Genomic DNA, 27766 nt, shown 5'->3' with positions numbered 1-27766 from the left:
CCCTCCCAGGATCTATAACGTTACCTAGGTTACTTTCACTTTTAAAAATTCATCATAACCGCGCGCGCGCGATCTGCTTGCAGTCGTCGAGATGGATGCTGAGGAGTTGAAGAAAAGAATAGCTAGTGGAGATTGTAAAGTTGTCGACAATACGTCATCAAAAGTCAAGTCATCAAGTCCAGTGTGTGGGAGAAATTTGGAGTTATCTGAAGAAAACAATATTGTGAAAGGCTTTGCTGCATGCATTTTCGTGTTGGATAGCCGCAAATGTGGAACTTCATCGCCGAGGAAGTACGCAGATAACTGTGGTAACAAACCAAGCAGTTCTATCGAACAGTATTTTTCAAATTTAACACTGTTCAGTATGTGTGGTGTGCAGGGCGTGTTTGAACCCAAAATTGTCAGATGTAGGCTAGACGAAATTGCGTGGCAGATATAGTGTTGTAGCCGCGTCTGTTACTCAGTTTTGTGGTAACGTTTGCCATGTTCTTCGGCTGAAGTTGTCCTTGTGTTAATTGTCGTTATAACTTCTGTATGACCTGGCAATAAACATTTTTGTAAGTGTGTCTATAATGTGATTGGCTAAACTGATTTTATTTCGGGTGCGGGTCGGGTGTCGGTTCTATTTTAAGCGGGTCGGGTCGGGTGCGGATTTTAATTAGTGCTGTTGACGGATAACGGGTCGGATGCGGTTTGAAGCACTGCGGGTACGGGCGGGTGCGGGTTTACAAAATCGGACCCGTGCAGGACTCTGATCCAGGCTCAAACAGACAGTGCATGGCAGGTCATTGAGGCCTTTTACTCGAGGTAGACTCACTTTGGGCTTCACGCGTGAACTTGGCTCTTTGCTGGCAGATTCTTTTAACAGGACTTTTTTCCAATAAGCTCATGACTCGCTCTAATGCAGACGCTTCCAGAGACCTGGACTGCTGGACATCAGAAGGAGCTGGAAGTACTGCAGATGACAGTTCCACTTCAGTTCTGTTCACAGGAATTTTAGTGGGTGCTGCATTTCTTACTGCAGATACAAGACTGGAATCTGAATGATATTCATTCAAAATATCTTGAACTTCTCGCACAGACCATGCGCCAATTGTTTTAGATCGAAAGGTGATGGCAAGCTCTTTACACGGACAGTGTCTGATGAACATGCGGGTTACCTCTGTTCCTGGACAATCCAGTACTTTATCCTGTTCTTTCAAGCGCTCAGCAGCGACGTCAACTGCACGGTTTAGCCTGATCCAGTACTCGAAGGCCTCCTCATCTGGTCTGGGTAAGGTGGTATAAAAGTCAGCCAGTGGGAGAGGAGAGCAAGGAGTAGCTTCGAAGTGTTTCCTGAGAATACTAAAGATTGCATCAGGGTTATGCACAATGTCAGTGTCACAATTTTTTATCCCAAACTTGACCACATCCCTTGCTTTGCCTCTTAGATGGGCCATAATCTCCTCCGCTTGATGCTCTTTCCTCAAATTATTGCATTGTATGTAGTCTCTCATGATATCTATCCACTCATTTAAGTCAACAGCATCAGAAACTTCTCCCCTGAAGCTAGGAGGTTCTCTCACATTTCTGGAAAAGGACAACTGGCTTTGTATCAGGTCCAGCATTTGTGAAGCTGATCCATCTGCAGTCACATTTTTGGAAGAATTGTCAACTGAATGTGCGTCAACTTTATGTGTTTGGCTTATTCTGGTGACAATGCTATCAGCAATTTGCTGACCAACTTGGTTGATTATGTCAGTCATTGCAGTGATTACATTTGGTGGCTGTGAATTAGGGTATGGAGTAGACGAAAACACAACCTGCTGCCCTCTTGAAGCATCTGATTCATAACTTGTGGATAGGCCCTCACAAACTAATGGATCTGAATCTGAAGTGTTACTGTCTATGGCTACATGAGCTTCACTCTGTACACCAGGCCCACTGAACTGTAATGTCTTTGGCACTTTTAATAAACCCCATCCTCTACCTTTACTACCACAGACTGGAGTGTGATAATTATCAAAACCACTCATAATGAATATCAGTACTTGTAAAAAAAAAAAATTAATACAATAAATCAAAAACCTAAAATTGTCACATGCCTGTCCTGTCTTGTGCTGCACATGGGTGTTTGTTGTTTTGGGCCATGTGCTCCTGTCTATTGTCTAGCCCCTCCCATCTTGTTATCTGATTATTGGTTAATTTGTCCCACCTGTCTGTCTCGTTACCCTCCTTTGTTTGTTCCCCTATTTAGCCTCCTTGTGTTCGTAGTCTTGTGCTGGTTCGTTGTCTGAGTTTCCCCGTTCCTGGAGTCCTGAGTTTTTGAGTTTTTGAGTTTTTGTACCTTGTCTGCATGTTAATAATAAATTTCCTCTGCATCTGTATCCTCGTCTCACGTTAACTGTTTCGTGACAGAACGAACCAGCCAAACTGTGGATACAGCGGAGTGAGATTTTTCCTCAAGGAGAGGAGAAAGGATCCTCTATTTCTTTGCCAGGTGCGCTCAAAGGACTTTGGAGGAGGAGAGTATCACGGCAGATGGCAGTCAGTGGAAGGGAAAGCCTTCGTCGCTGATCCCGAAACGGAGGAGAGGTAGGTAGACTTCCTCCGTGCCTGTTCCGGTGGTCCCGAGTCCGGTGGTCCCAGTTCCGGTGGTCCCGAAACACAGGAGGAGGAGAAAGGCTCTCTCCGTAACTGTTCCGGTGGTCCCGAGTCCGGTGGTCCCAGTTCCGGTGGTCCCGAAACACAGGAGGAGGAGAAAGGCTCTCTCCATAACTGTTCCGGTGGTCCCGAGTCCGGTGGTCCCGAGTCCGGTGGTCCCGAGTCCGGTGGTCCCAGTTCCGGTGGTCCCGAAACACAGGAGGAGGAGAAAGGCTCTCTCCGTAACTGTTCCGGTGGTCCCGAGTCCGGTGGTCCCGAGTCCGGTGGTCCCAGTTCCGGTGGTCCCAGAATTCCCTATCATCAGTCCTGCCATGGCCATCTCTTCTATGCAGTAATGGTATTGCATGCGTGGAGGAGACACAGTGGGTCTGCCGAGCCTGTGTCTTCGGACAAGATGGCCGCCGCCGAACCTGTTCACGTCACGTCTGCCCAGCCAGAGACTGTTCACGTCACGTCTGCCCAGCCAGAGATTGTTCACGTCACGTCTGCCCAGCCAGAGACTGTTCACGTGACGTCTGCCCAGCCAGAGACTGTTCACGTCACGTCTGCCCAGCCAGAGACTGTTCACGTCACGTCTGCCCAGCCAGAGACTGTTCACGTCACGTCTGCCCAGCCAGAGACTGTTCACGTCACGTCTGCCCAGCCAGAGACTGTTCACGTCACGTCTGCCCAGCCAGAGACTGTTCACGTCTGCCCAGCCAGAGACTGTTCACGTGCCTATGTCTTCGGACAAGATGGCCGCCGCCGCCGCCGCCGAACCTGTTCACGTCACGCCTGCCGAGCCTGTGTCTTCGGACAAGATGGCCACCGCCGAGCCTGTTCACGTCACGCCTGCCGAGCCTGTGTCTTCGGACAAGAAGGCCGCCGCCGAGCCTGTTCACGTCACGCCTGCCGAGCCTGCCGTCGAGCCGGTGTCTGTTCCTGAGCCTGAGCCGGTGGCGTCTGTTCCTGAGCCGGTGGTGCCAGTTCCAGTGCCTGAGCCGGTGGTGCCAGTGCCTGAGCCGGTGGTGCCAGTTCCAGTCCCTGAGCCATTGGTGCCAGTTCCAGTGCCAGTTCCAGTGGTGCCAGTTCCAGTGCCTGAGTCGGTGGTGCCAGTTCCAGTGCCTGAGCCGGTGGCGTCTGTTCCAGTCCCTGAGCCGGTGGTGCCAGTTCCAGTGCCTGAGCCGGTGGTGCCAGTTCCAGTCCCTGAGCCGGTGGTGCCAGTTCCAGTCCCTGAGCCATTGGTGCCAGTTCCAGTGCCAGTTCCAGTGGTGCCAGTTCCAGTGCCTGAGCCGGTGGCGTCTGTGCCAGTCCCTGAGCCGGTGGCGTCTGTGCCAGTGCCCGAGTCGGGGGTGCCAGTTCCAGTGCCCGAGTCGGTGGTGCCAGTTCCAGTGCCCGAGTCGGTGGTGCCAGTTCCAGTGCCCGAGTCGGTGGTGCCAGTTCCAGTGCCCGAGTCGGTGGTGCCAGTTCCAGTGCCCGAGTCGGTGGTGCCAGTTCCAGTGCCCGAGCCGGTGGTGTCTGTTCCTGAGCTGGTGGTGTCTGAGCCGGTGGTATCTGTTCCTGGGCCGGTGGTATCTGTTCCTGGGCCGGTGGTATCTGTTCCTGAGCCGGTGGTGTCTGAACCGGTGGTATCTGTTCCTGGGCCGGTGGTATCTGTTCCTGAACCGGTGGTGTCTGAACCGGTGGTATCTGTTCCTGAGCCGGTGGTGTCTGAGCCGGTGGTATCTGTTCCTGAACTGGTGGTGTCTGAGTCGGTGGTATCTGTTCCTGAGCCGGTGGCGTCTGAGCCGGTGGTGTCTGTTCCTGAGCCGGTGCCTGTTCCCTGGCCGCCCGAGGGGTCGTCTCCGCCCTGGCCGCCCGAGGGGTCGTCTCCGCCCTGGACGCCCGATGGACTGTCGTCTCCGCCCTGGACGCCCGATGGACTGTCGTCTCCGCCCTGGACGCCCGATGGACTGTCGTCTCCGCCCTGGACGCCCGATGGACTGTCGTCTCCGCCCTGGACGCCCGATGGACTGTCGTCTCCGCCCTGGATGCCCGAACTTTCTGTGCCTCCCTGGCCTTCTGAACTGTCCATTCCCCTTGTCCCGCCCTGGTCTGTCCCTCCCTTCCCGCCCTGGTCTGTCCCTCCCGTCCCGCCCTGGTCTTATGGAGCGTCTGGTAGCCGCTCCGTAGGGAGGGGGTAATGTCACATGCCTGTCCTGTCTTGTGCTGCAATTGGGTGTTTGTTGTTTTGGGCCATGTGCTCCTGTCTATTGTCTAGCCCCTCCCATCTTGTTATCTGATTATTGGTTAATTTGTCCCACCTGTCTGTCTCGTTACCCTCCTTTGTTTGTTCCCCTATTTAGCCTCCTTGTGTTCGTAGTCTTGTGCTGGTTGTGCCGAGTTTCCCCGTTCCTGGAGTCCTGAGTTTTTGAGTTTTTGTACCTTGTCTGCATGTTACTAATAAATTTCCTCTGCATCTGTATCCTCGTCTCACGTTAACTGTTTCGTGACAAAAATGTGCTGTTGTCTCTATAGCAAATTGTCCTTAGCAAATGTTGCAAATTGCTTGAGTGCAGTCACAGAAAGAAAAAAAAATAGTCTCTTTTTTTATTTCTTCAACACCAAAAAAAAACCACTGTTCCTGAGCAAAATTGTGTCCACCTGACTCCAGCGGAAGCTTTAAGATGAACCCTCGGCCGCTTCAGGAAACATCTTGATTGAAGAAACAACAGGTCACGGCACCAATGTGACAGTGTGTTTGTGTGGATGGAATCACACTGAGAGCAGGTGGATGGTCACTCAAGAGATCACTTTACTGGGTCCTGGGACAGACAAAACTGGGACAAACACGACCAAAAGCTGATTAATGTGCATCAACGTTGCTCAAAGTCAGCAGCGAGAGATGTGAAACTCTGCTGAATATACATTTTTACAAAGTGATTGTGAACATATAGTGGAATAAAACTTAAAATAAAACATACATTAAATAAATAAAATATAAATCACTTTCTCTGTTCTCATTTCTCATCAATTCACATAAATGCAGAAAAACTATTAACTTAAGTAACCATCTTTTACATATTTTGTATAATTGAAAAACAGAAAGAGGAAAAACGCTGACCTAAAATGGCGCAGTTACACAGTTCAGCACGTGCGAGCACATAGCATGTGTGTTAATGCTAATACTCAACTCGGCTAATACATTTCCACACAGAACATGACAAATCCAAATATAACACATACCTGGGACAAACACGACCAAAAGCTGATTAATGTGCATCAACGCATCAACGTTGCTCAAAGTCTTGAATGAAATAAACAGAGATACTGAGTTCACAAGCAGGTTACACACATACACACACACTTCATTTTATCATCGCAAATAACACATGACTCGACTGACAGAACTAGGAACTGACAGACAAATGAAGTAAACTTGTGAGTAGTATAAAAGTCCAACCTTACACTTGAAAACAATCTAAACTCAGTTTTTATGACGCAGCGCTTATTGATGCGACTTACCAGCAGAGAGAGATGTGAAACTCTGCTGGTGGTGACGTAGCTCCGCCCTTAATATCACGCACGCAAATGCAAGGGATACAACAGCCAATGTCGAGTTTTACCAATTAATGAATTTAACAGCATTATTTAAACTCCGTTACACATGCATAGACAATTTCACATCCATGAAACCTAATTCACGTACCAAAAAAAATTTCACATGCGTGAAAAAAAAATATATTCACAAAAAGCAATTCACAAAATAAAATGATATATTCTGAAAATATACTTCACAAATGCAAAACACAATTCGTAGATATACAACTGTGCACAATAACCTTTGGATGTTTAAAATGTACGAGTTTATCCTTGAATGTGAATGTGCAAATCGTCATTCACGTGTGTGAATCGCCTTGGTTGTGTGTGTGCATATTTGAGACTTTCCTGGCAGCACAATCCTCCTACACAGATGATTCGTACTCTTTGGCCAATCAGATTTAAGCTTATCAATCGACCAATCAGTATCACGTGAGGGCGGGCCTACCTGCATGCTACGTCATCAGCTTTCGACCAGTTCATGGCTAAGCAGAGGTATGTGCGATCGTTCATTTCTGTGTTAACTGAAGTTTAAGAAGTTAAAGATCAGTTGAAGCTATAGTTTATGAACTACTGTTTAGTCCACATGTGAACATAAACATTTATTGTTAGGATTAGGATTTTCATGTCCTGTGCTGTCCACAACACATTAATGTATGTAATGACGTGCATAGGAGACATGTTTTGTTTTAAGCTGCATATATTATGTAGTTTTATTGTTTCAGATTTCAGAGACAGATGATGTATGAAGATGCAGACAAGCAGTACTGTGATCTTACCATTCCTACTGTAATTCTTTCAAAACAGTCATGTTGCAAGCCAGGCATTTTGACAGTTGTTTCAGCAAGAGGTTGAAAGTGATGCATTACTACTACTGTATTCATTTGTCTCCTGCAGACTATATGTAAACGTTCTATGAATAAAGTACTGCTATTCATGCATTATTAAATGTTCTTGTCAGAATTAAAAGATTCAAAGACAAAGTTACATTTGATGTACACATTTTATTACTTTGAAAGTTTCTGAATCCTTTGGGAATAAAATATACATAAAATTACTTGATCATGATTAATGTTTGTGTTACATATGAAGATCATGACCTGACAATCTTAAGTATGAAGCACAACATTTAGTACAGAGAAATATATGTCTCTTCCAGAGTTGTAAGATCAAGTCAGAGGGCCCTATCTTGCACCCAGCGCAAGTGACTTTGTACACCGACGCATGTATCATTCCTATTTTGCACCCGCGCAAAGCGGACTTTTCCCTCCACAGAAGCACGTCGGTTAACTAAGAAATAGACTTGCGCTCCCGGGGGCGGTTCAGCGCAAAGAGGAGGCGTGTTCCGGCGCAAACGTTCCTTCATGCTATTTTGCAGGTTTAGAAAACAATTGCGCCACTAACCAGGAAAAAATAGTTTAAAGTCAGTGGCGCGTTGCGCATGTTATTCATATGCTATTTTAAGGGCGCATGCTTGGCCATAATCAATGTAGCGTGTGCACAACGAGCATACACTTTGATTCTCTCATCTACACAGAAGCAGCAGTTTTCATTTTTGCAAATCATACATTATTACGATAGATAGATAGATAGATAGATAGATAGATAGATAGATAGATAGATAATTAGATAGATAATTAGATAGACAATTTATTATAAAAGCATACATCTAGCTTACACATTTACCCAAATTATCATACGCCTGTTTAACCGAAGTTAATTTGGGTGGGTTTCTCCATTTCAATGTAACTTCTCTCTTTTACGGCCGTGACGAGAGCGTTGCTCTCCTTGGCTGTGAACCGCTCCTGGCGCGCGACTGGCAAATCCGCCGTTACAATAGCAATCCGCTATGGAAAAAGCGCCTCTGCTCTTAAAGGGAATGTGAGATGACGCTCTGATTGGTTTATTTCACGTTACGCCCAAACCACACCTATGAATAATGAAGCTACTTCAGACCAACCCATTTTAGATTTGCGCCTGGCGCAAGAGTCATTTATCCCGCCGGGAAAATAGCAACAGCGCCGAGACCCGCCCACAAAGTTACTTGCGCTTTGCGCTTGACACTTGCGTTTCAGATCGTTAAAATAGGGCCCAGAGTCTTCTTTGCTTTTAAAGTATATAAATATGTGCAATACATCAAGTGAAAAATTAACAAATGAATTGTGTTTAATCCAGTCATCAGTAGACCTTTCTGTTAGGACATATCAGATATTGGTCTGATATTTAAAATAGTAAAAACCTATAGTACAAGAGGTGCAGACAGAGGACGTGGGAGATTAAGTGACGGTATTTGAAAAGAGTTTACTAAATAATCTCAGTTGCATAATCTTAATTGCCTCCATGTATACCTTTGTCTGATCATCATAAAATCAGATTCGCCTATTTAACTAGGCAAAGTAAAATTAATGCTTCACAACATTGTCCTGTGACACTAAAAATCTTGAGATGACAATACAGCACAAAACATAAGGAAATGAATGTTGAATATATTGGTAACACTTTACAATAAGGTTCATTAGTTCCCTTTCGTTCGGGAACTCCTACGTCTCGTCGGAGGAGTTTCCAACGAATTGGGATCACGCTAGGGAGACCAATTGCCTTTGAGTGAATTAAAACGAGCCAATGAACATTGGCATGCAACATTTGCATTCCGCGGCCCGCCTACGAGTGCGGGTATAAAGGCGGAAGCAAGTGCATACACAAACGCTTTCTGCTTCGGAGCCGACCGGGAGTGTATGAGCATTTTGGATTGTGTTTCCGTGAGCTCAACGAGTCTGCTGTTTCGAGACCTCTTGGTGTTGGTGTTACGGCACGGCAGTGATCTTCGCGATCTCCCGGATCTCATCTGTCACTTCAAGCAATCTGCTTTTTCAAAAGAGCTGTTGTCACAGCTGGTATTCGGTTGAGTGCACACAGCGGGCTTGCAGTTTCCCTGCTGTGTTGCCGCGTTGATCCCTGCGTGCTTCAGCACACTAAAAGAGTTTTCTCTGAAAGAGCAACACGAGTGAAGATCGTGTCCTTTTAAGGATGACGTTTCACCTATGTGTTTCTGGGTGCGGTCAATATCAGAATCTTTTGTTTCATTTTGTTTCTGTTCCGCCGCTGGCCAGCAGACCAGCGGTACCCAAAACTTCACTGAAATAGCAGTTTCTATTTCCCCTGGGTCACACACGGTCGAGACTGGTAGTGCAGCACGACGCTCAATTGCCTCATCGCTCCCAGTCTCCCCCGTCCAAGAGGGCCAGAATGTCAGTGTGCGCTGCCACGTTGCCTCGCCGCTCTCATTCCCCTCGCTCCAGTGCTCAGATGATAGTGACGCCGCCCCGGCCTCGTCACTCTCGTCTCCCGCTGGGCAAGGAGGGTCAGAAACCTGGATTCGATCCCCCCAGGCGTCGTTCCTTGTTTCCCCTCCTTCCTTCGCCTCGGGGCGACGAGCAGCTGAACGCCTCTGTGCCTTCCCTGCCGTCTGCCCCCGTGTGGAAACAGGTTGGTGTTGCACTACACACCCAGACTCCACTTCTGGCCGCTTCAGTGCCTCCGGAGTCGAGTCCCTGTCTTCCACCTTGCTGCCCCACCCTGGGTACGCCGGTGGTCCAGGTCGATTCACTGGTACGGTTCTTCGAAGCCTGTCTAGCGCTTCCCAGACCGTCCCGGTGGCTCACCTGTATCATCCGGCTCGGCTATGCAATTCAGTTTGCCCGCCGGCCTCTCAAGTTCAGGGGCGTCTGCTTCACTCATGTGCGGAGCTGCGATGCCCCTGTGCTGAGGAAGGAGATCGATGTCCTGCTGGCGAAGGATGCGATCGAGCCGGTCCCTCCAGCCAAGATGAGGTCAGGGTTTTACAGCCCTTACTTCATTGTACCCAAGAAAGGCAGTGGGTTACGACCAATCCTGAACCTGCGAGTTTTGAATCGGGCCCTGCACAAGTTCCCGTTCAAAATGTTAATGCAGAAACGCATCTTCGAATGCATCCGTCCCCGGGATTGGTTTGCAGCGATCGACCTGAAGGACGCATACTTTCATGTTTCGATCCTCCCTCGTCACAGACCGTTTCTTCGGTTTGCGTTCGAGGGTCGAGCATATCAGTACAAGGTCCTACCCTTCGGGCTGGCCCTGTCGCCCCGTGTCTTCACGAAAGTCGCGGAGGCGGCCATTGTTCCCATGAGAGAACGTGGCGTTCGCATTCTCAACTATCTCGACGACTGGCTTATAATAGCTCACTCATGAGATCTGTTGTGCGAACACAGGGACATGGTGCTTCAGCATCTCAGTCGGTTGGGGCTTCAGGTCAACTGGGACAAGAGCAAACTCTGCCCCAGGCAGAGGATCTCTTTTCTCGGTATGAAGCTGGAATCGGTCGGTCAGACTGCGCGCCTCACGGAGGAGCGCGTCCAGTCAGTGCTCAACTGCCTCAAGTCCTTTCAAGGCAGGTCAACGGTCCCACTGAAACAGTTTCAGAGGCTCCTGGGGCATATGGCAGCCACAGCCACGGTAACGCCGCTCGGCTTGCTGCATATGAGACCGCTTCAGTGCTGGCTTCACGACCGAGTCCCGAGATGGGCGTGGCAGAGCAGCACGTTCCGGGTGAACATCACCCCGCACTGTCGCCGAACCTTCAGTCCATGGTCAGACCCTGCGTTTCTACGGGCCGGAGTGCCCTTAGTCCAGGTGTCCAGGCATGCTGTGGTTTTCACAGATGCTTCTGCCAATGGCTGGGCGGCCACGTACAATGAGCATGCAGTTTCAGGTCTGTGGACGGGGCCCCAACTGCATTGGCACATCAACTGCCTAGAGTTGCAAGCAGTATGCTTAGCCTTGTGCCGCCTAAGAGGCTTACTTCGTCACAGGCATGTACTGGTCCGTACGGACAGCACTGCGACCGTTGCGTACATCAACCGCCAAGGTGGTCTACGCTCCCGTCGTATGTCGCGACTCGCCCGCCATCTCCTCCTTTGGAGTCAGAAGCATCTGAGGTCGCTTCGAGCCATTCATGTCCCTGGTGTGCTCAACCGTGCAGCCGACGAGATCTCACGGCAGACGCCCCTTCCGGGAGAATGGCGACTCCATCACCAGGCGGTACAGCTGATATGGGAAATCTTCGGAGCCGCTCAGATAGATCTGTTTGCCTCTCCGGACACGACCCATTGCCAGTTGTTTTATTCCCTGACCAAAGGAACTCTCGGCACGGATGCACTGGCACACAGCTGGCCCCAGGGCCTTCGCAAATATGCGTTTCCCCCAGTGAGCCTTCTCGCACAGACTTTGTGCAAGATCAGGGAGGACAAGGAGCAGGTATTGGCCCAACCGGATTTGGTTTGCAGAACTCATGCTCCTCGCGACAGCCCCTCCTTAGCCGATTCCTCTGAAGAAAGACCTTCTCTCTCAGAGACGGGGCACCCTATGGCACCCGCGTCCAGACCTCTGGAAACTCCATGTCTGGTCCCTGGACGGGACGCGGAGGTTCTAGGTGGCCTACCACAGGATGTGGTAGACATCATCACTTTCGCTAGAGCCCCCTCTACGAGGCGCCTCTATGTGTTGAAGTGGAACCTGTTCATCGGTTGGTGTTCTTCCCGCCGGGAAGACCCCCGAACTTGCCCGATCAGGGTCGTGCTTTCCATCTTGCAAGATGGGTTGGAGCGAAGGCTGTCTCCCTCCACCCTCAAAGTGTATGTTGCCGCAATAGCCGCACATCACGATGCAGTAGAAGGTAAGTCTTTTGGGAAAGCACGACCTGATCCTCAGGTTCCTTTTAGAGATCAGGTAGTGAACCTGCAAGCGCTGCCCCCGGAGGAGGCAGACCCAGCCCTGGCTTTGCTCTGTCCTGTTTGCGATCTGCGCTGCTACATTGACAGAACTCAAAGCTTTAGGACCTCAGACCAGCTCTTTGTCTGTTACGGAGGCCAGCAGAAGGGGAAGGCTGTCTCCAAGCAGAGGTTAGCCCACTGGCTAGTGGATGCTATCGTCCGAGCTTATGATTCCCAGGACATGCCTTGTCCACCTAGGTTGAGGGCACACGCTACTAGGAGTGTTGCCTCTTCCTGGGCTTTGGCTCAAGGCGCCTCGCTGACAGATATTTGTAGAGCTGCGGGCTGGGCGACACCTAACACGTTCGCTAGGTTTTATGCCATGTACTCTTTTAGGCCAGTAGCGCGAGGAATTAGGTTAGTGTCGGCTTGCTACGCCATTCTCGCCCCAGGGGCCAGATACGTGCGTTTCCTGCTCCGTTGGTTACCCAACAAACGGCTAACCTTGTGAGTTCCTCCGTCACCCCCTGGCGTCAGGCGAGGCGGATCGCCGGTCGCCAGGCCTGTTACCTCCCTCTTGAGCTGAGTACAGGCTGGGGTTCTATGTAGTGGTCCCTACGGCAACCTCATAGGTGTTTCTCCACGATTCGGTTACCCCCCGGGTTAGCCAGTGTCTTCCCCTTGACAGAGTCTGCTCTGTTGTCTCTGCTGAGTACGCTCCCACCCTCTGGGCTGGGACTACCTCAGAGACTGCCATGTGTTCACTACCCTGCGGGCTAGTGCACGTGTGTTCCTAGTGCACGTGTGTTCCTAGTGCCTCCCTTCGGGCAGGTTTTGGGCTCCGCAGTGTTCCCTTCTACATCTTGGGCACGCTTTCCCAGTGTTATCCAATGTCTACTGAGCGGGTCTTGCGGAACAGCAGTGTGACCTCTTCCCAGCTAAGCTTCCACACATAAGAGATAAGTTTCAAGAAACTGCTGGCTGAAGCTTAAGCAGGGCGCTGGAAGGGGCCAGCACCATGGCGTTTTATTAGGGATCCCAATTCGTTGGAAACTCCTCCAACGACTCCATCACCAGGCGGTACAGCTGATATGGGAAATCTTCGGAGCCGTAGGATTTCCTGAACGAAAGGGAACGTCTCAGTTACGTATGGTAACCCTCGTTCCCTGAGTAGGGAACGGAGGCGTTCGTTGTTTGTTAATTTGTTGAAATTAAAGGAACCGTATGTAAGATTGTGGCCAAAACTGGTACTGCAATCACTTTCTATTTACTGTAGAGCGGTGTATCCCTTCCCCCTCCCCCCTGACTCAAGGTTGCCAGATAGGCTGCAGGATCCAGCAGGAACGTAGGCTGCTACATGGAGCTTCCAATGTCAAGTGACGAGTCCTACACAGTAATTTTGTTTATGCTTCATGAGAGATGTTTTGCGAAGTAATTATGCATCGCAAAAATTTACTAATGCCGATTAGCCAAATATAATTGTAAATATGTACGCTCGTATGTGACAGTGCATTGTTAGAACAGTAGCTGTTAGTCTAACTTGTAACGGTAGGTATCTGTCATTAACGTAAGTACAAGCACATGCCTAAGTCACTATGTGTAACAGATATCAAAGATACAGCTATTCATTTACCTGAAGCTATAAGTGAAAGCGACCAGCTGTATTTTTTAACTTACCCTGCAGTACCCTAACGTTAGGCTACTGTCTCAATTACGTTTCACATTGCCATAATGGGCATGCTAATGTTGTTTTCCTCAATGTGCATAATGACAGAGAAATGGGCTCTGATAATGCATTGCTAATGTTAGCAATGACGACTCGCCGTTTTTATTTCCAAAACAATTCCTTATACCTTTTCAATTCGATGACCCACCTCCTCCATATGCGCTAACGTAACGTTACTTTGCACAGACATGCATAACTTTATTCGACTGTCATGAATATTTGAAAAGTCCATTTACATTAAGTAACGTTACAAGTTAGCCAAACATAGATGAGTCTTAACTGTTCAGGAGACAATTAGCAACGTTGGCGTCTGTCTTCACATTCTTATCCGTTTTTAGCCGTCTCCATTTTTCAAAGGCATCTCCTATACAAATTCTTGTTTTATTTCTGACTTTGTCACAATGTATTTCTGATTCATAACGAGGTCTTTTAGGTTTTTTAACATTAGACATGTTTTATCCGACACATTTGTAGCTGCAGATGTGGTAACTAGAGCAGAGCTGGCAACCCGGATCCCGAAACACTACTGACTTCGTGATTGGTAGATAGGTGGAGGGTGGCGCATCAGGCCAAAACAAAACATGACAACATCAACATCAGTTGAGGGCTGCAACTTCACTTTTAAATGACAATATCCTGGCCAGACTACTGTTGTCAGTGATATAAGTATTTGAAATGAACACGATTTCTTAACGTCTAGTGACATATCAGGGCCATTTTATGATAAATTGAAATACATTTCTTACATACGGTTCCTTTAACATTAACAAAAAATAATAAATAACGTATACATGCAGTTCATTATTAGTTCATGTTAACTAATGAAACGTTATTGTAAAGTGTTACCAAGACATTAATAAAAAATAAAAGTATAAAAGAGAATAAAGAAACAACATGAATTAAGATGTTTGTGACTGCTTTCCAGATGTCATGCCAAAGGTGAGTAATCCTGAAAACTGCAGGGAAACAACAAGTGTTTGAGCTGTTTTCTGGGCCCTGGAGGTGTTCTGACATGCTCTGACATTTGTGTTTTTTTCTGTTACTAGTGACATTTTCATGGCTAAAGTCTAATTACACTGTATTCAGCACAAACTCTGCTACAATAATATATCAGCAGCATGTATGTAAAAGTTTGTAGTTTTGAGATAATGACATTTATGCATGGTTTGTGAAAATACAAAAAAAAATTCTCACTGAAATAAGGCCATGAAACCCATACTGATTATTTCTTCACAAGACTTTTGAAAATTGTATGACGTAGCCTAGAATATTTGCTCCAAAACTATGTGAAAATCACCCTGACTGCTCATTTAGATAAGACAATATATTGATTTAAAATTTTTACGACGTGTTTTGTGTGAGAAAGCTTTATGCGGGAGCTCATTAATATGTAAGCTTTTCACACCTGAGAAAGACAAAGACACTCCCCTAACTGCCCTATTAGGAGCGATCAGGCCCTGTCATTCAGAGCAACCTTGCACAAAGAATGAGGAGATTTAAAAAAGAATGGCTTTTAGATTGTTTGGATTTATTTACAACACAACATAATCCAAAAATACACAACAAATGACAAAATAGCACATTGAAAACAATGATCCAAAGACAGAGACCTTTGTGCCATTCCTAAAAACATTGTACATACCTTTCATTTCCAAGGTGTTTGATTTTCACTTTACCATGTTCATGTACAGAGACTCATGTGAATGTTGAAGTCAGCAGGACTCAGTTGCATCTGGTCCCTGAAAGAAAAGAAAAAAAGTGAACATACTGGTATCAAGAGAAACTAGGCCTGCACGATTTTGGGAATACATTTTAGATTTTTCTGGTTAAAATTGCTTTTTAAAATTCACAGAATACACACACACACACAAATGTTTCCAACAATATATAATATAAAGAACACCATATTTGTTGTGCCTTGTAGGCATAAGCTATGTGCAGTACTGCATAAAATAATTTTATTTTACAAAGCAGCCTATAAATCTTCCAAAAGATTTCAGTAACAATGCTAGAGAAAAATATATTGATTATCTTATGTTACTTCAAATGTTTCCATTCGTTATGATGATATGAAATGAGATAATAGTAAAAACATAAAGCCTAATGTTTGGTGCATTTTTCCCAGTGCTCGAATTGAGGGGGGGCTGGGGGGATCCGGGACCCCCCATAAGGTATTAGGGACCCCCCATAAGAAATAAAAAATAGAATTAGGGGGGTCCCTCAGATATTTTTATTTTAGTAAAAATAATAATGACAAATCTGATTAAATGCATGCAATGGATACAGTACATTTCGTGAATTGATTATTTACAATCATTTATTTTAAGTTTGTTTATAGCTAGTTGTCTCTTTAAAATGTAAACGCCCCGCCCCACATCTAAAGAGCGCTGTGCGCGCGCATGACATTGTTGACTGACAGGATTGTTTGTTTGGCGCCGCTCCGGTGAAGCTAATTTTAGCTTTTTAAAAAATGGAGAAAAATAAACCTCCACTCCCAGTCGGGAAAAGAAAGCTTCTTACTGACTTTTTTGAGGGGTAATTGTTTCTCTCTGTATATCTTTCTACTTTATATCTGTCCACTCCATGCCGGGGCTTTTGTATTCCTTGCATAAATTGGAAACACTTAGGCTTAAGTTACTAATTTTTCATTATTAATAGTCCTCCTGGTTCTACAGGAGTGCTAGAGATCTCGATGAAGATGGATAAGTAAGGGTTAATGCCCGACGAGGTGTCCATTGTCAGGTATTAATGCGCGTCGGACGGTGCCTCCGCCGAAGTCCATTAATACCTGACAATGGACACCTCGCAGGGCTTTAACCCGCTTATACCGTGGTCACTTAACCAGGGCCGGCGCGTGCACTTCTGCCGCTCTAGGCGAAAAACATTTGTGCCGCCCCTAGGGCTGGTCCGAACAGGGCCGCGGGAAGTGGGGATGCTGGGGGTGCTGCAGCACCCCCTGTTTTCACAGAATTGTAAATGCAACGCATATGTTTGTTCATTAAAATGTATTAATTTTTAGCATTTAGTCATTTATTTGTAATAAACACTTTAAGTGGGCTATTTAATTTTTTTTATTTATATGTTAAATTATCTTTTTAAAACATAAGCGCAGAGTGTTACGTAATATTGTGTGTGTGTGTGTGTGTCAAAAGAATTTGTCCGCAGCTGCTCAAAAAAAAACAAAAAAAAACCCCGTCAAAAACCCCACTGTCAGTGTTTTGTAAGGAACAGGCAAATATGTAAAATATAGCAGGAGACATTTTAATTGTTTACTAATAAAACAGTTATTTTTTATGTCAGTGTCGGCTAGACAGATGAAGTTGACGACTCGCGATCTTCGCAGCGCCAGAGAGAAATGCACATTTCATACGAATTACATAAGCAGCGCAGTCTGTTTTCTTTCGTTTTGAATTGTTCTGCTTAAAAGTAGACATTTCAAGCTATCTATATGTCTCAGGTCTGTGAGGCAATAGGCTACCTTATAGGCCCACGCTGAGTTTCGGTTCATTTATGAGATGAGCTCCAGGTTCGCCAGCGCCTCCGTGTCCTGATTATCTATTTTCTAATAGCTTATATATTCTTCTTATTTATTGAATCCAGACAATTGGTTGATGAAACATCGATTAAAATTAAGATACAATTAATACAAAACGAAATTAAATTTAAAGACAGGCTTTGTGCTTTCAGTTTGAGGTCTCTGTGAAAGTTTTAAAACATTCTTTTAGTGCCGCTTTAGAGAAATACATTTAAAAAAAAAAAAGCGACTTAGTCCAGTGCGACTTAGGCTATATATGTTTTTTTCTTCCTCGTGGCGCATTTTGTGACTGATATGCGACTCCGGAGCAATAAAATAAAAGGGACTCCGGAATAAAAGCAGAATCAATAAAGTCAAAAATGTGATGTGCAGTCAGGTTTGAGAGTGTGCGCGTTTTTTGAGGAGTTTTATAGTCTTGATATTGTTTCTTATTCAAAAGTGGTGACGCCCCTATCCACGCTGCACTAGCAATATAAAACGCACACACACGTCTGTTAAATTAACCAATACTTTAAGGTAGTCTATATTTTTCTGACTAACAAATTACTGACACAGTAAAGGGTAGATTTAAATTAAGAAAAACAAAATTTCAATAAAGAAAAACAAAATTTCAATAAAGAAAAAAACTAAATGTAAAATTTCAATAAAGAAAAAACGAAATTTAAATAAAGAAAAAAAAACATTTAAATAAAGAAAAAACAAAATTTAAAATTTAAATAAAGAAAAAACGAAATTTAAATAAAGTAAAACGAAATTTAAATAAAGAAAAACGAAGTTTACATAAAGAAAAACGAAATTAAGTTAAATTAAAATCGAGATTAATTTAGATTGATAATAATGGGTAAAAAGGCTAATTGCCTATATTTTGTTTCTATTGTTATATTTTCCACAATGTCAAAATCAACGCAGCTTAACCCAAAACACAAGCTCAGGCATGCACTTCTGTCCATACAAACTCCGCTGTTCTGCGCTCTAGCCAGAGAACACTCCCGTTGCAGGAACACTTTAGGCCAAGAGGAAGCAAATATATACATACCGGTATACTATGCGTAGGTGGATGTGATCGGGGATTTTGGCTGTGTAACATTTAAAGCCACTTAAATTAACGAAATGACTCAAATAAAGATTCGTTCATTTTTATGAACGAGATCGAACAAGAGAGTCAGTAAAATTATCCGAACTTCCCATCACTCAGTCATGAGTCATGACTCGTGAGAGCAGGGGGCGGGGCTGCGCGGGGCGGCGCGGGGCGGCGCAGGGCGGCGCAGCGGCAGCTCAGCAAATCATATAGCCTATTTTGTGAATTGTTCATTCCCGATTGGCACACATTTTGCCGCCCTTACAAAAGTGCCGCTCTAGGCAATTGCCTAGTTCGCCTATATGGACGCGCCGGCCCTGCACTTAACAAATAACACATTTTTAAACCATTAGTTTATATTTTAATTAGTTTTACAATCGAAATCTAAAGGCTGTCATTGATAAACGGACCTTATCTGAGCCACAAAGTCTGATATTAAATATAGAGTCATTTCAGCCTTAATAAGCCTGTTAACAAGCAGAATCACTGAAGGAAAGAAGAGGACAGAAAAAGAGACGAGCAGAAACACAAGAACTACAACTGACTTCAGCCACAGTCTAAGATGCTGTTTGTGGAGTTGTTTAATCCTCCTCTGCTGAGATCTTCACAGATTTAATGTCTCCTTTTCGCTTCAGTTCATCTTAGACTGTGGCTGAAGTCAGTTGTAGTTCTTGTGTTTCTGCTCGACTCTTTTTCTGTTCTCTTCTTTCCTTCAGTGATTCTGCTTGTTAACAGGCTTATTAAGGCTGAAATGACTCCATATTTAATATACACAGGTTTTGCGGCTCAGATAAGGTCCAGTTCTGGTTTATTTCTTTGCTCTTGGCTGACATGTGGCATTGCTATGGCCTGCTTGTGGCCCAGATCTGGCAAACAGGAGTGAGCCGCCCAACTGTCATCATTCCACGCTGCATGTGGGTCAGATCCGCATTCCACAAGTGCCAGATGTGGGCCGGATCTGGGCCGAAACGTGTTTTCTACATTTCTATGTAACACATTATATATAGTTATGTTCAGTTCTCCATTTCAGTTGTGGCAAAAGAGACTGAGTTTATATATATATATATACTAAGTACACTGTAAAAAAATTCTAACCTCCCTAACTCAAAATTTTCTAGTGACTGATAACATCTAAATTTTTCAATTGGCCCAAGTGAAAATCTGTAAATTATAAAATTTAATTTACAGAATTTCACTTGGGCCAATTGCAAAATTTAGATGTTATCAGTCACTAGAAAATTTTGAGTTTGGGAGGTTAGAAATTTTCACCCTCTAAATCCATATTACTTTAGTAAGTAATTTAAAAGAAGAATTATATATATATACACAATTCTTTATCCAGCGTTTTTAATAAATAGTATATATACGCATATTATGATCAAATATACTGTATATTTTGTATAAAGTGTATATTGCGAGACTAACCAACCCCCCGCCCAAAAAAAACTTGGGGACCCCCCATAAGACTTGACTCAATTCGAGCTCTGATTTTTCCTTTCAAACGCAATCGCGCTCCAAAATATGATACATTCAAACGCACAGCGCGCTCCAAAATATGATAGCTACATTCAAACGCCATCGCGCTCCAAAATATTAAACATTATGGTTATACATATCTATGTTTGAGCAGATATCCACAAACAGTATTTAACAGGAAACACGGGTCTAAATAGTATAATATTCACCATATATCTAGCAACAGTTCAACTGCAATGTGAAGTTTATGCAACAATACCATAAACTAATAAGTAAGAATTTCTTACCTTACATCTTTCTTGTCTTCGTTCTTCTTCTTCTGATGTAAATCCAATGTAAGCTCACAGCGCGTCTTCCAAACTCGACGAAAAGCAGAGACTTGTGAAGTGTTTTGGTGTTTTGTGTTTGAGGTAACGAGGGCGTTCGCGTTCCATGTGGAGATCTGCATGTGAATCACTTTTGCGCGAGTGGGCGTGTCGAATTAAAAAGTAATTAGCAAGCGTTTGAGATACTGGACATCCTGTTGGTTTTATACAAATTACTTAAACAGAGAATATTTGTTTTCAGTTTGAATCGATCATTTAAAAGTACACACTTAAATGTGTATAAAGGTATATGGCTCATAAATGTGTGAGAAGTATTCGCTGAGTTTTGTTTCAGTTTATAGACGTGCTCAAGAAAAAAAAGTTCATCGCGACGGAGAGGCAGAACGCACACCCTGTTTATTTTGTAACGACTATGGCTCGATGGGTAAAAAAGTGACTTTTAATTTATATACTAATTAAAAGTGAAAACACTTTCTAAGTCCCACAGACTTGGAAAACTCTGTAACTGAACCCCCGTTTACGACTCGCTTCCCCCCTCTCGACAGTGTGAGCTTCAAAGACATTACTGACATTCCGATCTCAACAGAAAACCCATTCCAGAACACACACACACACACACACACACACACACACACTCTGGAACTTTGGAAACAGATATTCTTCCACATAACAAGCCACTGAATGTTGATATGTATTCCTATGTTTCTCAAAGTGTCGTCACTTGCCATAACGGAAACACTGACAACTTTATTGTGTGTTTAATCAAACTTTATTTGTGTGTAATTATGCATATAAGTGTAACGTTATGTGTCCCCAATCTTTACCTGTCATAATTAATATCTCTGTAATCCTCTCCCTCTCACGGAGACGAATCTTGACTGCAAGGTACAATAATATGCATTTGATTCCAGGAAATATCATATTTCTAAGTATGAATCCTTTCCCTCATAAGACATATGGTAAAAGGGGGCGTGTTTTTCTTCACACAAAGAAGACTTCTTCCCGCTACAAATCAGAAGTTTTGATTCGCTCTGTCCCCAAAACAGGGCGTAAACAGATGTCTGTTAAAAGGAAGATTCTCTCTTCTCTTCGCTCTCTTCCCACTCTCAACTCATCCAACTTCTCTGGACCCTCTTCCTCGGCGCAGCGCTTCTCCAAAGGAACATCTGGAGGAGGCCCTGGCCTTCTCCATCGAGCGAGCACATGTTCGAGTCGTAGCTGCGTCTCTGCAACTAAGATTTCCAGCCTCTCCCATCCCGGGAGACGAATCTGAACTTTCTCGGTAACGTTAAATTCAAGTGAGCCTTTACATCGTTTTGCGAAACGACCCAGAAGACAAAGCTAGACGCAAACCAGCCGGACACGCGCACGCGCGCGTCCCCTTTTCAGCATCACACTGAAAGAGTACCACAACTCGCAAGTATATTGATTCCTATAAAAGCTGTTCCAGGTGTCTAGGTCTTAGGTCTGTGATTTAAGTTACCCTCTCTCTTCCCTCTATATCTTTCTTTCTTTCTTTCATTTCATGTTTTTGTTCGGTTAAATGTTTATTGGTGTTTGCATTTTTACGTACGTTTATGTTTGTAGTTTATATAATCTCTAGTGTGTGCCATTTTATTAATAAACCCATTTATACTTTTAATTGTCTCTGTGTTTGAAAACCCACCTTATAAAAGTCAATGAAACTTCAAGATCTAAGCTACAAGCTCGATATTGACTACCTTGAGTAGTTTTAATTCATAAACTCAGAAAGTTTGATATTCGCGGCCAGAAGATAAAACTTTCGTGGAGTTTAAAAGGGATACCCCTTCTTAACTGTAATGATCAGACAGTACAGAACAAGGTAATCTCGATAATTGATAAAATAAATGTACATGCGACTTATGAATTATGACCATGCGTTATAAATATTAATATTCCCTATAGTCTTGAGCTAATTCACATTTACCCCGAGTCGTTTACGTTACATTATTATGGTGGAGAATCCAAAAGCAGTTTCAAACTTCATTTTTGTGGGCAAATTCAGTTTCAGTTGAATGTGTATTATTGGTATTAATAATTGTAGGCTATACGCGCGTTTTGAAGTGTGAGATAAGTCGCCAAGGCGAACTCACCCAGCTGATCGCGGGCACAAAGCCAGCCCAGCTCTGCTAAAACTGCAGTCCATGACATTACATCTGTCTCTGTAAAGACGAAGCAAAACTCTTTGCAGTTGATACATGTAACATGATTTAAACCGACTAAATGAAGACGAAGGATCTCTTTTAGGACGAAGACGTAAATCTGATAGTTTTCAGTCGTAATAGGCCTTATGATATACAATACGTTAACGATAACTCCTGGTCAGAAATTGGCCTCGCGATCCAATTTCGTAAACCTACGCAAAAATCATAAAAGTGCTATTTTGATTAATGCTTATGGGAGATGAGCAGATGATAAGTCCTGCTCACAGCTGTTCTGATGCCTGGTGTGCTCACAGCTTAAGTAAATAGATGTTCAACGCCTGTTTGCTCACAGTTTCTAGTGATTAAAACACGAAGTTTTAATGCCTGTTGTTATGTAAACCGTTTTATATGTATAATATGTAATTGGAGGCCAGTTTTATGAATTAAGAAAACGGATGATAATCCCTGTTCTCCTTCTTTAAACCGTCTCATGTGTATAATATATAATGTGTAAATTGGAGACCAGTTTTATGAATTAAGAAAAGACGATAATCCCTGTTCTTATTCTAAAACCGTCTCAATGTGTAATGCATAATGTGTAATTCCTGTTAGTCACATGTTGTGAAACTCGCGTCAGTCTTCCGCATGCAACAGAAGCGCAAAACACCACGTGATTCCAAAAAAAAAAATCTGCTGAATTACGCCACTGACCGACACTAGAGGGCAGCCTCTAAGTCTGGGGCAGTTCTCAAATTACGCGCCCCCAACCGACGTCATCCTGCGTGAGCGTCGCCTCCCACTGACGTCAGCCTGCGCGAGCGCAACTACGCCATCTCGTGGCGTTCTAAGATAATACTTGCTTTCAATTTCTTTTTCTCTCTGCATTCATTTTTCTCTCTCAAATACTTAACTGCATTCAAGCTTAGCTTATGCTGATATTATTTGGAGTTAGACAATTCCTTTTTCTGTTTTCGACGGTCACACTTTAAGTTAAGTTCGAAAAAAAAAAGGAAAACTTTTCGAATTAAAAACTTAGATTCGATTCACTCAGTTCATTGATAGGTCCGCCTAGGAAGAAGCACGCCACCGTGTGGCGATCTTGGGTCGACTTATCAATATCTGTTTAACCCCCAGTCTGCAATTGAAGTGTCTCCTTGCTCCCCTTTTCGTTTGATTATTTTTATGATCCATACTAATAACCTCAGTGTTATTGTAAGGATTATAGGAAGTCATTCTGAATTTCAGTTTTGATTATTTTTAGTATTGATACATCACTGTTATCATTCTAATTTTCTTTCCTTCCTTATTATTATTATTTTGGACCTCTCATTGCATGCTTATTTGAATTTTAATTTAAACAAGTTTGCATTTTTCAAATTGTGTCTATTCAACCAGGTGGACCACTGAGAGGAAACACGGCCCTCACCCTTGTGGCACAAACCCACTGCCGGGGCCTTTTCCTCTGCCTGCGTCTCAAACCTGTGTTGTTTATTCAAATTTTATTTCATTGATAATTATTTTTCTCTTCCCTCTTTCTCCAGTCTCTCCAAGGGGGGGGGGGGGGTAGGTTATTCTGATAATTACAACCAATTATCGTAATTTCCTTTGTTGTATCATTATTTTAGTAAAGCCTTTGCCTCTGACTCCTGCATACCTATTTACTCAATTTGATGAAACCAGAAAGCCTTAATTTACTTTAAGTCTAACATTGTAATCCCTCATTGTGTATCTATTGGCAGGACTCAGTCAGTGCACTGTGGTGAATGAGACGTCATCACTGGTTGGTTTCCGGTGGGCGGGGATCATCTGTCCGACGTTACTGACACTGCACTCCTTCTGGTGTTGGGACCGTCGGAGGGTCTGACCGCGCCCGCTGGTTTCCACCTGGATGACCTCTATTCACCCCAGGTGAACTAAAATTTGATAGAACCCATCCACTTATTAGGAACCACAGAATACTAGCTATTCCTTCGGGTGTATTTTAAGTGCTTGGACTCACCTTTCTCTCTCTAAGACACACTTTCTTTCGAGGTCCTGTCCCGATAACCCACGCATCTCCTGGCCCGATCAGGAACTCTCGCAGTGTTAATAAGGCTTAGGCCTCTTTATTTTATTTTATTTTATCTTATTTGATTTATTTTCCTTAAATAACGCTCCCCGTGTTATTGTTTGTGACATTTCATTGCAGACCAATTCACTTCCTTGTGTTGTGTTTCCCTCTGATCTTCCCTACCTTCAACCTTGTCTCTTTCTCCACTCTGTTGTGATTTGTTTCTTTCATTTCACTTAGACACAGAACCTAAGAGAGACCCCAGGAAAAGCTGAATAATAGAGTGACGATCAAAGCGGGCGTCGCTAAAACGACCCCCAGGCTACCGCCTGTCCAAATTTCTATTGTGGGTTTCATCCATACCCACGAAATTGGCTCAGCTAACTGTCGGCATCAGTTAGCCCCGAAATTCTCATAAACGGCATAGCCCGTATGAGTATAGCTCATTTGACCCTAAAACAAACTTGCATTTTGTCTCTTTTTGTGTGTGCTGTGCTTCTCTCGCCAACAGTAAGCCGAGATGTCGAGCTCACCCTGTCCTGCAGTCCGCTGGGACGACCTTGAGGCATGGCTGAGGGACATAACAAAGACCGTGCTGCCCCAGGACCCACATCGCTCGAGCCAAGAGCAACGGGACACAGACCTGAGCCAGTTCGAGCCCCATGATCCAGCCCAGACATACAGCCACGAGCAGCTGTCCAAAATCTTCGGAGACCTCGCACTCAAACTCGTCGCCAGGGCCCGGGACAGCGAAAGGAGCAACGCCGACCTGCAGCAAAAGACAGCCGCACTACAGCTCCAGGCCACAGAAGCCCTGAAGGACCGAGCCCACACACAGAGTCGGCTAGACCAGCTAATCTTCCTGACCGAGGAAGAGGACGAGACGGACACAACGCTACAACAGGAAGTTGAAAGACTTCAAAATGCCCTGGACGATCTTTGTCGGCACACAGACCTTACCACAGAGAATCAACACCGTTCCAGGCCAGCAGGTGGCAGCACGACGGTGACGGTGCTCATCCAAAGCGTCGGACCGACCGCTCGGAAAGATTCTGGAACCAGCATCACCCGCCGTCCAGAACTCCAAGCCCAGACCGTCGAACCTGTAACCACTCTCTCCAGAACACTGGTGAGGCAGAGTCTTCTTACATCACAGATGAAGACAGTGCAGCCACGTCTGACACAGACACAGAAAACGAACACTGACACCTACTGCTTCAAGGTCCTGACTGACCTGCAGTTGAGTAACCAAACCAATGTCTGCGCCACATACAGACAACCCACCCACCCACCCTAACCATTGCAGTGATTACACAGCACAAACGAACTTTACCAACTACACTGCACGCCTCAGAGCCGCTAAAACGCTACCTCCGCTGTGTACAAAGAAAGTCATGCGGGCCTCTGATGAACAGACTTTTCCTATGCCACCACTTACCCCTCCACCACCCTCGCAGGCCATCCGAGCTCACTGACAACCAGTGCCTCAGACAGCTGTCTGCCACCACGCACATGTTGCGTTCACAAGACTTCAATACGCATTGTGCACCTGTTGCCATCACAGCGCCACAGCTCGTAAAGCCACAAAGCACAAGGGGGGGGGGCAGGCGTAACAATGACGCCACATGTGCCAAAAAGCCATGCATGGGACATCAAAGCATGTGGCATACCAACCTCAGCGAACCAAAAAGACTGTCCTAAACCAACTAAGGACCTCCATCGCTGGAATTTTTTTTTTTTCTCTCCTTCTCTCTCTCTCTCTCCCTATCGCCTCTAACAGGATGCAGGCCGCAGTGGTTCGCGAGAAAGCAGCCACACTCACCAGGTCTGGCATCCGGCATCGCACGGAGAGAGCAACCCTGAGTCCTGAACACCAAGGCAGGACTCGCACTCAACACAGTCCCTCCAAGCATGGGCAACCGCCCAGCCTGAACACCTCACCTGTGTCCATACCTGGACCGCAGCTGACGCTGCGCTGTGTACCTCCACAGCAACCGACCACGCCCTGACTCCCGTCTTGGCTTTCACCCTGTACCAGACCCTACCAAATGTGAGCAGCCACAGCAAAGCTCACAAAGCCGTGTCTGGTGGTTTCCTATGGAACCGCAAAAAGGGGGTCCCGATCCGGGGCTCGCCTAAACCTCATTTGACCTGAGTCCTCAGTCATCAGCAGCTTGCCATCGACCATTGCGCTAATTTGTTGTTCGATAAAGTCCTTCCGAGGTCTTTATCTAACAAAAAGGGGGATATGTAACGACTATGGCTCGATGGGTAAAAAAGTGACTTTTAATTTATATACTAATTAAAAGTGAAAACACTTTCTAAGTCCCACAGACTTGGAAAACTCTGTAACTGAACCCCCGTTTACGACTCGCTTCCCCCCTCTCGACAGTGTGAGCTTCAAAGACATTACTGACATTCCGATCTCAACAGAAAACCCATTCCAGAACACACACACACACACACACACACACACACACACACACACACACACACACACACACACACTCTGGAACTTTGGAAACAGATATTCTTCCACATAACAAGCCACTGAATGTTGATATGTATTCCTATGTTTCTCAAAGTGTCGTCACTTGCCATAACGGAAACACTGACAACTTTATTGTGTGTTTAATCAAACTTTATTTGTGTGTAATTATGCATATAAGTGTAACGTTATGTGTCCCCAATCTTTACCTGTCATAATTAATATCTCTGTAATCCTCTCCCTCTCACGGAGACGAATCTTGACTGCAAGGTACAATAATATGCATTTGATTCCAGGAAATATCATATTTCTAAGTATGAATCCTTTCCCTCATAAGACATATGGTAAAAGGGGGCGTGTTTTTCTTCACACAAAGAAGACTTCTTCCCGCTACAAATCAGAAGTTTTGATTCGCTCTGTCCCCAAAACAGGGCGTAAACAGATGTCTGTTAAAAGGAAGATTCTCTCTTCTCTTCGCTCTCTTCCCACTCTCAACTCATCCAACTTCTCTGGACCCTCTTCCTCGGCGCAGCGCTTCTCCAAAGGAACATCTGGAGGAGGCCCTGGCCTTCTCCATCGAGCGAGCACATGTTCGAGTCGTAGCTGCGTCTCTGCAACTAAGATTTCCAGCCTCTCCCATCCCGGGAGACGAATCTGAACTTTCTCGGTAACGTTAAATTCAAGTGAGCCTTTACATCGTTTTGCGAAACGACCCAGAAGACAAAGCTAGACGCAAACCAGCCGGACACGCGCACGCGCGCGTCCCCTTTTCAGCATCACACTGAAAGAGTACCACAACTCGCAAGTATATTGATTCCTATAAAAGCTGTTCCAGGTGTCTAGGTCTTAGGTCTGTGATTTAAGTTACCCTCTCTCTTCCCTCTATATCTTTCTTTCTTTCTTTCATTTCATGTTTTTGTTCGGTTAAATGTTTATTGGTGTTTGCATTTTTACGTACGTTTATGTTTGTAGTT

The 27766-nt window shown here is 44.9% G+C and overlaps 1 long non-coding RNA gene across 1 annotated transcript; it reads left to right on the top strand.

The window, feature by feature from the left end:
• Positions 1 to 2079: 2079 nt before the first annotated feature.
• LOC309503599 lies at positions 2080 to 5086 on the top strand. Its single transcript, XR_014207770.1, has 2 exons — positions 2080 to 2276; positions 5006 to 5086. It is a non-coding gene; the product is annotated as an uncharacterized lncRNA (long non-coding RNA).
• Positions 5087 to 27766: the final 22680 nt, after the last annotated feature.

This window comes from Leuciscus leuciscus, assembly GCF_965113295.1.
Source record: "Leuciscus leuciscus genome assembly, chromosome: 7".
In the NCBI taxonomy this organism is placed as follows: Eukaryota; Metazoa; Chordata; class Actinopteri; order Cypriniformes; family Leuciscidae; genus Leuciscus; species Leuciscus leuciscus.
Note: the sequence above shows the minus strand (reverse complement) of the source record. Positions and strands in the feature narration are given on the sequence as shown.